The 16884-nt window shown below is 36.4% G+C and overlaps 1 protein-coding gene across 4 annotated transcripts in view; it reads left to right on the forward strand.

Moving 5' to 3' along the window:
• Positions 1-16884, forward strand: part of LMNTD1 (lamin tail domain containing 1) — a 140612-nt gene that overhangs the window by 32094 nt on the left and 91634 nt on the right. For 2 of the 4 annotated variants that reach the window (XM_074268814.1, XM_074268816.1), the window contains exon 1: positions 1053-1219. The exons of the other annotated variants lie outside the window; for them this stretch is intronic. The gene's annotated coding sequence lies outside the window, so the exon portion shown is untranslated. Of the gene's footprint in view, positions 1-1052; positions 1220-16884 lie in introns of those variants that run through there. 4 annotated transcript variants of the gene reach the window in all.

Here is a 16884-nt window from a genome sequence, read left to right on the forward strand (position 1 = left end):
CTAGAAGATTGACCCTCAGCCAATAGGATCATTTACCAAGCATAGAAGGTTCCTAAAACAGACACTTTCACAATTATGGCTTGTCTGACTACCTTCCCAGGAGTTAGTGACCCAATAGAGATAGAACGTAACATTCTAACATTAAGGAAGTCTCCCAGGGATCTCAGTAATATAGTTTTAATTTTGTTTAAATCTGAAGAGTCACCTGAGGCTGAGTCATTTTGCAAAGGCCAGTGAAATGATAATAATAGCAATTAGCTTCAGATTTCTGAAGTGAGAAATACATTCTTACTACTCTGTACATCCCTTCCTCTCCCCACAACTCCATATTGTAAATGCTTTCATTATCCCTTTCAGGTATTAATGTAGTTCACACTTCTCAATTGTCTTATCCCTCTTTCCAGATTGCTAACAGTAATTCTAACTGGATGTGGCCATAAGCCACATAATTATAAAAATAAATGGCTATAAGAATCCCTAAGTCAAGTTCATGCTCGGAGGCTTCTACAAGAATTGGTTGGGTTTCCCAAAGCCCTGATAAAGATTTTCAGAATAGAAAAATTCCAATTTATTAATTTTCAGTGAGGGATAGGACATCTAGATGGTGAAATGGACAGAGTATCAGGCCTTGAATCAGGAAGACTCATCTTCCTATGTTCAAATCCATCCTGAGACACTAGGTGTGTGACCTTGGCAAGTCACTTAACCCTGTTTGCCTCAGTTCCTCATCTGTAAAAAGAGCAAGAGAAGGCAATAGCACACCACTCCAGTATCTCTGCCAAAAAACCCACCCCCCAAAAAAACAAATGGGATCATGAAGAATAGAACAGGATGAACAAAACAAAAATGAAAGGTAAACCTCAGACAAATCAAGTCATCTATCTTCCTCTTCAGTTTTCTCACTTATAAAATGAAGAAGTTAAATGTTATAAACCAGAAAGTCCATTGCAACTCGAAGGTTCTATTACTTTATGATGATGATTCTATGACATAATAATTCTGCTTGCTAAAAGGACCTGAAATACATCTATCCATTATTTCTTTCCCAGGATTAAGATACCTAGGAAAACTTAATCCATATCTGGGAAAATTTAATCCATAACTGGGAAGTGACTGAGCGTGGATTGATTTCTAGAAGAAGAAAAAAAAAGGGGGGGGAGAATTTGAAGTTCTAAAGGATAATTTGTCAAAGTGTGGATTATCCTGGATTATCCTTTATGTGAGTTCTTAGTCTCTTTTTGCAAATTTATTTAAATTCTAATTCAGAAACAAAGCAATGTTAATATAAATTGATTTATACTTTAGCTTTTATCCTTAAACTCGAAATCTCTTTATGTTTGTCCCAGATGAATCAAAATATAGACCACAATGGGGATAGACTTGCCATCCAGACTAAGAATTTTCATGTTTTCATGCTGACTAGGGGAATCTTCTCCCTTTGATAATTCTGGACATTCCCTGATAGATTCACATCAACTTTCTTCAAACTACTTTATCCTTATATCACTTTTTTAATATCAGTAAGTTATCTCCAAATTATATCATAGTTTCTTGAAATTGTACATCATATACATGTGGAATTGTAGACAGTTAACTTTATATGTAGTGTGGAAGTTCGTCTCTTTCAGTCACAGAGTATTACTTTTAACCTGAGTATCTTGTCCTTGTCTCATTGTGGGATCAAGATTTGTAATAAATTTTACTTTGAAGATCAAATTATAAGGTGATTCTTATATATTTGGGGGAATATACAAACATCACAATATAGAGCTAAAGGAGTTTGGCCTTTTTTGACTACCTCATAGGAATTCTCATTTCTCGCTCTCTCTAGATTGAGATTTAAATGAAACTGGAAGTAAAATTAATCAAAATAGATTTATGTTTGAGCCAATACAGGATTTCTTTGTATTCTCAAGAGAATCAAAACAATTTAATTTTTCTTTTTTTGTAATGGAATGTAGATATACCTTTTTTCAAATTGGTCCTTATTACTTCCTTTACATGTTTTCTTTGGTGTAATCATCCAGTTTCATTTATAGTACCCTCCCACTTATCTTACATACTCCTGAGGAATGGACAATTACTTCTGTAATCTGCTGTTCAATTCCAATAGCTAAAATTTATACCAGAACACATCTATATGAATGACTTATTTTTCTGTGCTTATTGTTGCACATAAAACAACCACATATAAAGTATCACTAAAGAAACACTAATGACTATGCTAATATGAATAACTGAAAGCATCAATTTGGATAATAAGCCAGTTAAAACATAATTCACTTGTGTTTTACTTGACTTTTAAAGCCAAGTTTGAAGTAAACAGATGAGTTTGTGAGATCTAGTTTGGAAATTTTTGTGCAATGGGGCAAATGACCAATTGCATTTGCATATTGCATTGCAATATGTTTTGGTGATGATTAAAATCAAATAGAAATAAATCTTTTAAAGTTGTATTATACATATGAATAACATGTTATATTTGAAAATGTATCCAGATAATGCCCATTCTTCTTTTCTGTGGGTAGAACAGGCACTGTTCCATCTACTACAAAGGATTTTAAATAACCAATTTCTTCACAGAAGTAAGTAATTGTGGTGCTGTATAGCTTTTGACAAAGAGAACACCTTGTAATTGCTAATTTCCTGAATCCAAATATATCTCCAGATTGCTATCTAAAACCTTAGTGCTTTACAAGGATTTATAAACAATACAAGAATGATGCTAGTTTTCTTATAAGTAAGAGGAATCCTGACTTACAGGAAGTATCTTTGGATGAAAAAGATAAATCTACCCATTTCCTAAAAGGCATGAAAAAGACCACAGGACAAATTTCTCTCTTTTTTTTTCTCTATAGTCTTGTCCTCATCTAAAATTTTCTGTCATTAGAAGTTGTTCTTAAAAATGAATGGATATCCATCAATTGGAGAATGGTTGGGTAAATTATGGTATATGAATGTTATGGAATATTATTGTTCTATAAGAAATGACCAACGGGAGGAATACAGAGAGGCTTGGAGAGACTTACATCAACTGATGCTGAGTGAAACGAGCAAAACTAGGGGATCATTATACACTGCAACAATGATACTGTATAAGGATGTATTCTGATGGAAGTGGATATCTTCAACATTGAGAAGAGCTAATCCAATTCCAATTGATCAATGATGGACAGAATCAGCTACATCCAGAAAAGGAACACTGAGAAATGAGTGTAAACTGTGAGCATTATTTTTTTGTTTTGTTTTGTTTTGTTTTGTTTCTCTTCCCAGATTATTTTTACCTTGCGAATATAATCCTTCCTTTGCAACAACAACAACAACAAAATTCAGTTCTGCACATATATATTGTACCTAGGATATACTATAAGATATTTAATATGTATGGGAATGCCTGCCATCTAGGGGAAGGGGTGGAGGGAAGGAGGGGAAAAATTTGGAACAGAAGGGAGTACAAGGGATAATGTTGTAAAAAAAAAAATACCTATGCATATGTACTGTCAAAGAAAATGTTATAATTATAAAAATTAATAAAAAACAAAACAAAACAAAACAAACAAACAAACAAAAAAAGAATGATTCCTGACCAGAAGGATCAGGAAGGTTTTCATGAATGAAAAAATAAGTTGTTCTTAAAGTTACTTTACTGGGTTTTTGGTTTTTTTTGGTTTGGTTTGGTTTTTTTGCTGAGGCAATTGGGGGTCTAGGCAACTGACTTGCCTAGGGCCATATAGCTAGAAAGTGTTAAGTGTCTGAGGTCATATTTGAACTCAGGTCCTTCTGACTTCAAGGCTGGTACTCTATCCACTGCACCATCTAGCTGCCCCTGTTTTGTTTTGTTTTTTAAATATGCCATACAATTGTTATTTGCTTGCATTGGGTTTTTTCCCTCAGTTTTTCTTTTTCTTCCTTCTTGATCTGATTTTTCTTATGCAACAGGATAATTGTATAAATATATATACATATATTGGTTCTAATATGTATTTCAACATATTAAACCTGTATTGGGCTACCTGCCAGCTAGGGGAGTGTTGGAGAGAGAAAGGGAAAAATTTGCAACAAAAGGTTATTATGCAAGGGTCAATGTTGGAAAAATTACCCATATATATGTTTTGTAAATAAAATTTTTTATTATGTTTCTTCAGTTATTTTAATCTTTTTAAAAGATGGCCCCATTCCCATTATTCTCTTTTCTTCATTTTGATTTTTTTTTAACCTCTTTTCCCCTAAAAATTTTGTTTATGTTTCCCTTTGCTTTTATCTGATTATGCATTTCTTTGCCTTTTTTCCCTTTCAGTTAATCAAATAAATTCCTCCTCCTTCAACTTTTGATGAGTTAGGGAAGGGGAACCCTTTGTTGGGTCAGCACAAAGATAGTCTCATGACGGCGCAGAGTCCCCTGTAAAAGGAATTTACAGGCCCGAAAACCTAGATTGATAAAAAGGTTTATTGTAGGGATTTGGAAGTAAAGTTAAAGGTAGAAAGACGCCAGGGCCAGAGGTGGTCGCTGGGCGGGCAGGAACCTTACATGGCCGGAAGGATACCATGTTTGGGGGGAAGGGCTCCTGCAAAGAGAGAGCTCCAGTTTGGCTCTTTTATACCTAAAAAGGCTTGTGGGTAAAAGTCCCAGGCTCCTGGCAGGCTTTCAGACAGGATCAGCATTGAATAGAATTCAATGGGTTTAAACTGTGGGGATTGGGAAAACTCAAGTTAGTTCAGATCCCATGGGGGATGGGGAAAACCCACTGACCAGGATTTGTAAACCAAAGGTCAGCCATGGGGGGAGGGGAGTTTCTTAAAGGGGCCTCAACCCCCATCACTTTTTTTTATAAGCTGGTCCTGTTCATCAGTTGTTGTTATTAATTTCATTTTTTCCCTACTTTCCAAAGATTTCTTTCCCTTTCTTCATTATTCATTTTTTCTTTCTGTTTACTCTATCCCCTCATTCTCTGACTTATAACCCCTTATAATCATCTAGTTTTTCTTTCTTTTCTCTTTATTTTTCAGACAATCAGCACTTCCAAGATATCCATGCTAGTCTCTCATGGACAGTTTTTACCACAGTCCTAAGGCTTACCCCATGTATCATCTTTTCCATTGCATCTTTTTAGAAAAATACCAATTGTTTTAGGTAGCAGAAAGGGCACTGCTCTACGTGGGCCCCTCCACCTTCCTGATCATCGTCCTTTTTTTAATGACCTTTTTTCTCTACATGTGACTGGAAATCTTCCAGTGTCCATGAAGTTCCAACACTCTCCCAGAACAAGTAGATTTTTAAGCATCAAATCTTCTAAGCCTCATCCAGTGTAGTAGGGTAATCATCTCCCTGTACTAATAGAAATATTCCTCAATGGGATATCCTTCCATCTCCAAAGTAAGGTTTCTTTCCTCTCCCACCCCTTTAAAAATCTTCCCTTTAAGCTTTCTTCTTTCTGAGACCACAAAAGTCACTATTATTAGTTCTTGATTTGACATCAGCATATCATCCATTCCTCTGTCTTGCTCTGCTTTCCCACTTCTTTCACATATCTTCCTATGTTCTACCATACAAAAACTACAATTTGTAGTCTACAAAAAGAAGCATATATTTGTAGGCAAGTAGGGAACTTCACTTCTTTATTCCACCTTTATTCCCTCAATCCTTATGTATATTTAGAAAGAAATATTTTACTGGTCTCTCTTTTGTCACTCTGTTTTTATTGCTGTCCTTGCTTGATACATTGCTTTACTCCTTCTGCATTTCTATTGTTTGAGGTGTTCAAGAAGCAAAAAAATCTCTTCAATTCTGGTTTCCTTTCTAAAAAACATTTCAAACTCTTCTTTATTATTGAACATCCATATTTTTTTTCTCTGTAGTTAGCCTCAGATTTGTAGATTAGATCACCTTGGGCTTTATCTTGAACTTCATTGCCCTTCAGAATATTAAAGGTCTTTCTCTTGATAGCTTACATGTCATATTGCTTTTAAATTGAATGTTAAATTTAGCTGCTGTCTTGGAGCTTGCAGCCTTGGATGTTTGGGGTCTTTTGGTATTTTTTTTTCTGGAGGCAATCAGTGAATTCTTTCAACTTGAATTTCATTTATATACAAAAGTTGTTGGCAATTGTATTCTATTATTTCCTTCATTATAATATTACAATTTTTTGATTTGTCATGTTCTTCTGGGAGATCTATGATGTTTAGGTTTTCTCTCTGCATTCTGTCTTTAGAATCACCATGTTTTACTTACATAATGAACAAATTTTCTTTAAAAATGTTTTCTTTCTCTTCTTCTAGGTTGTCTCACTTCTCTGTATTTGCATTCCCAATCTACTATTCTCTCTTTTGCTTCTTTGGTGAAGTTTGCCATTCAAGTTTTCCTCTTCTGCTCATTATTTTTGCTGTGCAGGACATAAATTCAGCTCTCACAATTCTTATTTCACGTAAGAACAGAGTTTTGGGATTTCATTTCTCTCCTTAACTTCCACAATGTCCTGTATCATCAGATATTGGATCATTTTTCTTCATTTTGCAGTATTTGTTCATAGCTGCCTGAACTCATTTATTAGATCTTGAGGCCATCTTTCCAGCTGTTGTTATTGTTTGATTTATCTGTTCATGTTCAAGACTTTTGAGAAGTCTTCTTCCTGATAACTTCTTTTAAATTCTTGGTGTCCTATAGCATGGAAACAGCTTAAGTTACTTTATCTTTGGTATATAATTTCTGTTTTGAAGAGGTTTTGAGAGGTCATGGTGATCAGAGAAAATGTCTAGTCCACTATTTTGTTGCTTATTTGACAAGGAACATCTTTAAAGAACATTAATTGCCAGGGCAAATATACTTATTCCCGTTTTAGAGGGAATTATCCAAGATTATACAAGCTAATGACAGAGGTAGGACTGTATTCTAGGTATTGAGACTCATTTAGCAGTGCTCCTTCCAATGCGCAATACTACCACTTTCTAAAAGTCCATTTTTCTTTACATATGAACCTGCCATTTCAATTTAACAAACATTTATTACTTGTTTACTCAGCAGAACGCTGTGTTAGGAGTTAAAAGAGACAAAGTTTAGATAAGAGATAGCTTCTGTTTTTGTGACTTTAAAATACGGTGGGAGATAAAGTGAATGTAATGATAACAATAGAAAATGAATTCACTAAAATTGCAAAATAAAGTGCTTTGTACAGTCACTGTCACTTTTATTCTATTTTTTTAACAATAATTTTTATGCTGTAATTTATTTTTTTCCTTTTTTGGGCCATCAGACCATCAGATTTCAATGTCTTCATTTAAGAACTCTCTATTACTTACTTTCCTTTAGTTCTCACATGATACATTGCATTCATTCTTTTCAAACAATTTTCTTTAGTTTTAACCTTCTCATAGATCTTATCTATTGAGATTTCTTTCAAGATATTGGGGAATTAGTAATTATTGATACACTTTGACTATGTTGTAGTCAACTCATTATATGCTAATGAGGTTGAAAGGTAATAAGAGCTTATGATGGCACTACTCAGATAGCTCTAATTCATAGGTTGTGTTTTTATGTTGAGTCAAAGTTTACAACTTCTCTTTAGTCCAAAGAAAAAATGTCTTAATTCTTCCATATGCAACTCTATAAAATTGAAGACCACCTTCCCCCTAAATCTCTTTCTCTGAGTTATCATTTCTACTTTCTTCAGTTGATCTTTCCACCTTTCCTGACATTATCCTTTGATCATAGCCTAGTTCATCAATATATTCTTTTAAAATATGACACTTGTGATTTCTTTAGTATTGGAGAACTTCCTGTGGGTAAACTCTATCAAATCAACTTATCTGTAATAAAGTATTAGAGAATAGGTCCCCAAGCTTTAGTTCTTCAGACACATAAAAAGATAGATAATTGTGGATGAATAAAAAAATTATTATGAATACATATATGAAGAAGTTTCAGAAATGCTAAAATCTAGAATAAGCTGAGGTAAACAACTGCTAAGGACAATAAAAAGGTTTTTTTTTTCTTTTCATCTATCAGAGGTAGAATTGTACCCAAGTCCTTTTTGATTCCAAGACTGACCCTCTTTTCTTTCTAACATTGTTGTCTCTCTTGGGGAAAAATATCTCTAAAAAGCAAAATAAATTCTACTTCCTAATTTGAAAGAAAAAAGGGAAGAGAGAAAGTGGAAAAGGGAAGGGGGAAGAAGGAGAGATGAAAAGAAGGCAAAAGAGAGGGAGAGGGAGAAAGAATCAGACTATTATATATGTATATATAATATACACACATACATATAAATAGCAAGGAGAATCTATTTCATTATTTGTTATATTATGCTGCTGTTTTAGTCAGAATGATATGGCAAAAATACCCTTTTTCTATCCTTTCTGCATATAATGGCCAAGTATGCCACCATGGACCAACTACATTATCTTAACATTTCACTCTATTTCTAGTAGAAGCACCCAAGTTGATTTGCCAGTATCGCCCTTTTGGTGTCTGATTATCACAGCTCTCTTTCAGCTAACGTGTTGAGCCACTCTAGATGAAGACTCTTCCCTTCTTCCATGCCCTATTTTCTGAAGTCAAACAGAGCCTTTCTTTAAAAGTATTTTCTTACTTTAAGAAGCTTAGTAGTAAGCACTACTGCTTTTTTTTTTACTTAAGATTTTAGGTGTTTTAACAATTTGGGGCCTTTTCTAGTTTCCTCTCTTACCTAACTGAACCCTCTCTTCCAATGTTAGCATGGAATCCAGATGGCCTAATCCTGGTTGGACGATAGGCAAAGATAATCTAGATTTATCTTTGGCAAGCATTCTACATATATTAGCCTGTATAGGAATCTGCTTTCCTAACTTAGCTCTGGATGTAGAAGCCTCTACCATACAGTTCCTTTAGCAGGTACCCCCTTTTCTGATCCCTGGCACTCTGTTCTTCCTTTGGGCATCAGGCATAGAAGGAACTATTAGCTTTTTCACCCCAGGCTTGTTGACTATAGACCTAAAAAAGAAAAGAAGGCCCATCCCAGAATTCTAGCTCCTTAGATAAGAAAGAATTTTTTCTTATCTATTCTGTGATCTCCCAAATTTCATGCTTGCAATGATTTAAAAAGTTCCTAAGTTTCTGGGTAAATTAAAATCAGTCTTATTGACTATGTCTAGATAGCAATCAACAAAAATAGACTTATTTTGTCCTTGGTGGCTAAAGAGAGTGAACTTGTTTAACCTTCAATATTTATAAAGTCTTTTGAAAAAGGGGTGCACCTGAGGGTGAAAATCAACTCTGATTGGGCAACCGGTAATAATAGATAATGAATATTATAATGCAAGGTGGACTATATTAAAATGAGGGTGTTTGGAGTACCTGACTTGGATCATCCATAACTTGGTCAAAGAGATATCAAATTCCATGTCACCTATCTGAAAAAGGGGGGATCCATATTTCACCTGATCTGTGTGAACAAACACTGAACAGGAACACACTGAATTTCTTTTACTGTCTTTGATTAGATCTCAGCTATCCTAGTTTTATAAGTCTTTTAGAAAGATTTCCCACACCAGTTGATTTCTGTACAAGGAAGTAAAAAAGGGGACAAATATTGCTCTTAATAAAATTTTTACAAATATCAGAGAGAAATAATCATTTTACATGCTTATATGCAACTTTACACATTATCCTTTACCTGTGAAACTTCATAATTCTAGCCTCAGTCATTCTCTTGCTCTCTTCTATCCTGGTTCATTTGCCTAAAGTAAATACATATGTTCTAGACAAATATAACAAATGATTGTCTTATTGTCCTAGGTGAAGTTCTGGTTTTATTAATGTCCCCATCTACAGCCTTTCACTGTGTCATTAACTATTATGTTCTTGAGCTTTCTCCCTCCTTTAAATATAGGAAATCATGATCTCACAGGAAAGTAACTGCAAAATCAGAAGCTAATCCTCCCTTCAAGGGGCCAGCTTATCTTAGTCTCTCCTCAGATTTGCCTTACTTTCTTAAGCAACTTTGCCTTTACATTCCATAAACTAGGAATATCTTACTATCAATATGGTTCCAATATGGTCCCAAACTTAAAAGAGAAAAATGTTATTTTTCTGCCTTCTGTCCAAGGTTTCTGAGTTGTTTTTTCTTCCAAATAATTTATACTATTATGATAGCTGAAACAGAATTCTACCCTTAAAAGAAACCTATTCAAGAATGTATTATATTTTGGATCTCCTCTGGGTGAGAGACAGAACAGGCACACCCTAGAAACCTTGAACAATAGTCAACTATCTTTGGCCTTGTTTGTTCAACTTGAGTTTGTCCCTTGAGTTAATTATCTTTTGATGTTTTTACTTCATTATTGGATAGTTATCTTCAAATCCAGACTAAATGTATTAATCTGTGTCCTTCACTTCTCCCCAGCACATCTACTTTAGCATTGGACTTACTAAAAAGAAAAAAAAACTTTCCTATAACCAACTAGAGAAAAACAATGTAATAAAGTGGAAATATATGAGTTCATTAACAGAAGACATGAGTTCAAATACTAGCTTTGGTATTTATAACCTGTGAATCTTTGAGCAAATCATCACCAAAGTTGGAAGAATAGACTGAATGATCTATAAAATCCCCTCTAGCTTAAAATCACATGATTTTAACCCCTTAAAAAAACTGATAATTTGCCCAGGAGTTGCAGGAGTTCAAGGGATGATTACAAATAATCTTGGGTATTTGTGGAAATATCCACCTCTTTGTTATAAATAGTTTACATTTTATAGCTACTATGAAATATTTTTATGTGAATTAATATTATTTGTGAATATGAGCATCAAATGTGGTCAATTATGTAAAGTACTAATTGCAAAGTATTTTATAAAAAGATGAATTGTTGCGGTTGTTGCTATAAATCATCTATGTCATTTCCTGTTGCTTAATAGTACATGTCTAAATCATGAGATAGATTGTTCAGTAGCCAAAGAAAGGACACAGTGTGTCCAAGTTTGCTTCTGTCAAGTAGGCTATTTGGGGGGTTGCTTTGGCATTAAGAGGTAATTCTTGGGGAACTCTATGCACCTGCTGTTTGATTTTATTAATTCTGAGTAAGGAAAGATTGCTGTTTATGCAGATTATGTTGCATTCCAGTGGTTCATTCTCTTTTTGGATCAATTAACTTTTGTCAGACTCTTCCTCCTAAATCATGTCTTCAAAGTTTAACTGTTGTGTATTGTAAGAATTAAATTAAAAAGGACACTATTCTGTGATCACAAAGTGAATGCTTTCCTTTGACCAGATGCCTGTCAAATGGAATGCACTAAGCATGAGAGGGGCCTGGCTCAAGTTTGTAGACAGATTGCACCTATCCATCCCTTTCATGACAATAAAGCAATTCAAAGTATCAGCATACTCCATGAGAGTGAATCAATGAAACTTTTTTTTTAATGCAAAGAATAACATATTATTACATAATTGAATCACCAGGTGCAGGAGTTGGATTGGGAGTCAAAGAATTTGCATTTTAATCTTGACTCTTCAAAAATTAAATTTTTGTGATCATGGTAAATTTACCTAATCCCTCTGGTTACCAGCATCACCCATTACTGAAAAGGAGGTATTTTGCAATGATCAGAATTCTGATTTCGAACTGAAGGACCTGAGTGTTGTGACCCTGGATTTCTTAAAATCAGCCTGAGTCATGATAAGCAAAAGTCTTTATTCTTGGTCTTTTGGGGTCACTGTCAGGGGATTAGATCTAGCAATATCCACACCTCCTTCCTGTCTCTCCACCACCAAAAGAATGATCTTGCCTGTCCTACTCCACCCTCTCATCTCTCTCTTTTCCTTCTTTGTCCACACCCACCAATCCAGCACAGAATAGTTGGGAAGGGTCATTCTCCAAGCATATGTTAATAGAGAATTGTCCAATTGATAATTAGCCCTACATGCTAGGTTACCTTGCATCAGCTCAGTTCTAGCCTTTTACATCTCCCACTTTCTTTTGTTTTAGAACATAGGTGGTCACACCATCCCTGACTTCTCAGGGAGGTGAAACCCCAAAAAAGGGGTGATCACACCACCCCTGACTTCTCAGGAAGGGAGATGAAAAGCACCAAAGGGAAGTGGGGATTGTTAGCGGGTTTCTGGGCTGAAGGATCTTATTAGAGACAGGTATGCACAAATCCATCAGCATGGGAGGTATTACACAAGCACATAGCAATAAAGCATAGGCTATTAGTGATGACTCTCCCCACAATAAGTGCAGGCTCGATGTGGTGTAACAAACAGGAATTGTACATGCAAATAGTGATATAACAAACAATATAAATCAACATGGTCTTGTAAAAGATTTCCAGAAGTCCTAGAAGGAGGGTATGTAAACATCAGTTACACATATGCCTTCTTCAGCAGCCAAGAGATAGTCCAAAACCAATCTATTGTCCGTTGCTTCATGTGTCAGGGAATCCAATGATCCCCACAAGGTTTTCAAGTCCTGCAACAGTCTTTTTATATGTTAGGGAATCCAATGATTCCTACAGATTTTGAAGTCCTGCAACAATCTTATGTCTCAGAGAGTCCAATGATTCCTGAGGGTTTTCAAGTCCAACAATTTTTGATGTCCATGAGTCAAACGCCATAACTGCCAGGCTCTTTCAGTGTGGGCACAGTCAGCAACAGAACCCCACAATGTTTATTGGGTCTACTCCTTCATTTCAAGGGTCTGCTCCGTCTCTCTCCAATGGACAAGGCGAATATGGCACCCATCTGATTCCTTCTCCATCTGTAGAGATATAAGCAAACCCTCTCCCCCAAGCAGTTAACCTATCTGGTCTCTTCCATTCACCACTTTCTGGGTCTCTCCACATGACCTTGTGATTATTTAAAGATAGTGGACCTGCTCGCACTGGACACTGCCCTTCTGGTGGGTTATAAAACCTGTCTGCCAGAGCCAGTGCATCTTTGTCAAAAATTTAAAAATTAATGGCATAGAGAACTAAATTTAGAAGTTCTCTAGGGTTACTCATGGCTCCCTTTTCTTTTTGGAAGACTGTCTTAATGTCTCTCTCTGTTTCTCCTCGCTATTATTGCCTGACCTTGAGGATTAAAAGGTATGCCAGTGGTATGTAAAATCTTATACTGTGCACAAAAGTGTGCAAAATGTTTAGAAGTATATGCAGGTCCATTGTCTGTTTTTATTGCTTATGGCACACCCATAATTGCAAATGCAAATTCAGTGACCACTCAGGCTGTCTCTTTTGCTGCTGGTATTGCAAAAGTGAATCCTGAAAAGGTGTCTACCACAACGTGGATAAAAGACAGAAGACCAAAAGATTTATAATGATTTACATCCATTTGCCAAATTTCATTAGGTCTCAAACCATGAGGGTGCTTCTCTGGAGGGAGTGTAAGAGCATGGAAAGGAAGGCAAGTTGTACAGGCTTTTACTATGCTCCTAGCTTCTTCTCTTGTTATTCCAAATTGTAAACTTAAAGCTTGGGCAGCCTGATGATATTTAGAATGAGATTCTTGGGCTTCTTGAAATAAAGGAATATTGGCTAACATAGTTAGAAGGCTATCTTATCTGCCTTTGAATTACCATAAAAATAGGACCTGGAAGTCCACTATGAGAGTGGACATGCAAGATACAAGTCTTACCCGAATGTTTTCTCTCTTGCTCTTGAAGTTCCTTAAAGAGCTGATATATATTGGAGGCTACAAATTTTATTTGGGCTGTGGCAATTCTTTGTACCACACCTACTGAATCAGATATTATATTTATGTCTCCCGGATATTAAGAGCGAGCTAGAATGATTGCATAAAATTCATTCTGCTGAGTGGACTGAAAAGGGGTTCTGACTACTCTCTTTATTGTTAAGTCACAAGAGTATATAGCACAAATATTATGTTTGGATGCATCTGTAAAGATAGTTGGTCCTTTAAGAGGAACATTAGAAACCTTTTCTTCAAGAATCCCTTGCCAATTATGTAACAGTCTGGTTATCTTTATTGGAGACCTGTGTGTAAAATTTGGAGCCATGGCTAATAAAATTTGCCACTCTGGGATGGTTTCACAGCATACATTAACTTGTGCATTAATATAGAATGTGTATATCTTGTCATGTCTTATCCTAGATAATTGTACTGTTCACTTAATGGCCTTTAGTAAAATTCTAGCCACAAACACTGGGTAAGGAATAAGGCTTTGTTCTGGTTGTGCTGGGAGGTTCACCCACTCTACCACACTGTCTCCTTGATGAAGGACTGCTATGGGTGCCTCTTGTGTAGCAAAAACTGATATTTCCAAGGGTTTTTGAGTGACTCTTTCAACCACATTGGATAAATCCAGTTCAACTTCTCTCAAAGCCTCTTGAGCTTCTTTTGTAAGCTGGCTTGGTGAGTTTAAAGCACTATCTCCCCTTAAAATGGCTGCAATTGATAGGTAGTCAAGCCTAACACGGGATGCATCCATTGGCGATCTCCTATCAATTTCTGGAAGTCATTTAAGGTGTTTAACTTCTCTGTTCTTAAGGAGAGTTTTTGTACCTTAGGATATACTTCATATCCTAAATGTTGAAAAGGAGCATGTCTTTGAATTTTTTCTGGAGCTATGTGCAATTTGCAGTTCCTTAGTGTTTCTATGGTTTTTTGTAGACATGCTTCTAACATTTGTTCCTCAGGGGCACATCCCAATATATCATCTATGTAATGTAATAACATTACTTTTGGAAATGCTTTTCTTACTGGAGTAAGAGCAGCAGCAATATACATTTGACACATAGTAGGGCTGTTTTTCAGTTTTTGCCCTGTGGCAAAAAACTATCCATTCATATCTTTTATAAGGCTCAGCTAAGTTAACACTAGGCACTGAAAAAGCAAATCTTTTCATATCCTCCTTATCTAGAGTGATAGAATAGAAACAATCCTTAATGTCTATAACCCAAAGAAGCCATTCTCTAGGCAAATGAGTAGGAGATGGAAGTCCAGGTTGAAGAATTCCCATAGTTTTCATCTTTTCTTTTACCTTTCTTAAATCAGTCAACATTCTCTATTTTCTAGATTTCTTTTTTACAACAAATACTGGGGAATTCCAAGGACTTAGAGAAGGCTGTAAGTGTCCATGGTCAAGTTTCTCCTGTACTGTATCTATTAAGGCCTGAATTTTATCACTACCTAAGGGCCACTGTTCTATCCACACTGGTGTATCAGTTTTCTATTGGCTAGGAACAGGGCCTTCAACAGCAGCCCTGCCTAAAAAACTGAAGTACTCATTTTTTAACCCTAATTGTTGTAAAATGTGTCTTTCCCACAGATTGATGGGGATTTTTTTTCAACTATAAAACGAGTAAAAACTCCTCTTTCATTTTCATATATCCATCTAAAAGGGGTAGCACTAACTTCGGATGCTATTGATCCTCCTACCCCAGATATGCAGGTGTCTCCTTAATCTTTGGCCAGTGACTGACTGGGCCAGTTGGCACCTCTAATGATTGCAATCTGCACTTGTGTCTACTAGTCCTTTTAATGGTATGCCATTTATATAGATGTGGTCTCTCTCTCTCTCTCTCTCTCTCTCTCTCTCTCTCTCTCTCTCTCTTTATATACATACATACATACATATATATATATATGTAGGTTGGTCAGTTGTCACAGCTGCTGTCCAATATATTCCTGGGTTTTGCTGCTTGGAGTCAGAATGTGGGTGACTATCACCAGGTTGCTTATTAGGAGTCTGTATCAATAAACCTGATGCCACTACTTCTCCTGGTTGATAAGTCACACATTGTCTACCTGTGTCAGTGACTTGGATATTAGCTACACATTCCCCAGTTTCCTATATCAGTGTATGGATAAACACTGTTTTGTAAGTACTCTCAGGAGGTAAAATGGTCAAGCCTAGTGTGGCTGGAGGCAAGGGATCCATAGGCTGGAGAGGAACAGATTTCACCTCTCTAGGGGGTATCTCAGCTTACTGGAGTAAGAGCAGCAGCAATATACATTTGACACATAGCAGGGCTGTTTTTCATTCCCTGTGGCAAAAGTGTCCATTCATATCTTTTATAAGGCTCAGCTAAGTTACTGCTGGGCACTGAAAAGGCAAATCTTTTCATATCCTCCTTGTCTAGAGGGATAGAATAGAAACAATCCTTAATGTCTATAACCCACAGAGGCCATTCTCTAGGCAAATGAGTAGGGGATGGAAGCCCAGGTTGTCCCAGCTGCATACAACTCTATCCTCCCTTTCTCCCATCAAGTTGCTTCCTAGCTGATTGTGTAATCCCTTTCTCCCATCAGATGGCTTCCTGGCTGATTGGTCATGTCTGGGTATTGGACATTTTCTGGCATTTTCTGGGTGTGGCATTGACTGCCATCATGCCTGGGGCCCTGGAGCTGGGCCCCTCATTCCGTTTCCCTGAATCAGTCTATACTCTGATGCCCAATGGAAGCCTCTATGGCATTTTGGACATGGGGTATTGGGCCTTGTTCTCCCACCCTGTTGAGCTTTCAGATCCCCTACTTTACCACATTGAAAGCATTGATGAGTCTCTCTGGAAGTCCCTTGCCAAAAGGGACCCTGTCTTCCTATGTTGGGATCTTGGGAAGTCTGCATCATAGCCTGGCTATAAAAGGTATTTGTGCCCACTGTGGCATAGCGTCTTATGATCTCCTCTAAAGGAGCATCCCTATTTAGTTCTAGTATAATCCTTCTACAAACCTCATTGGCATTTTCTTTAGCAAGTTGCCTTATCAAAGTGTCTGTTACTGTATTTTCACCATTAGTCCATATGACAGCTGTCTGCAAACATCCCACAAAATCTGCAAAGGGTTCATTTGATACTTGTACAATTTTTGTGAAGGTGTCACCCTTGTCATTTTTACTGGGAAGAGAAGTCCACGATTTGATAGCAGCAGCAGCAATTTGCTCATATGCTGCTATGGA

The sequence above is a fragment of the Sminthopsis crassicaudata genome, chromosome 5, assembly GCF_048593235.1.
Source record: "Sminthopsis crassicaudata isolate SCR6 chromosome 5, ASM4859323v1, whole genome shotgun sequence".
Lineage (NCBI taxonomy): Eukaryota > Metazoa > Chordata > Mammalia > Dasyuromorphia > Dasyuridae > Sminthopsis > Sminthopsis crassicaudata.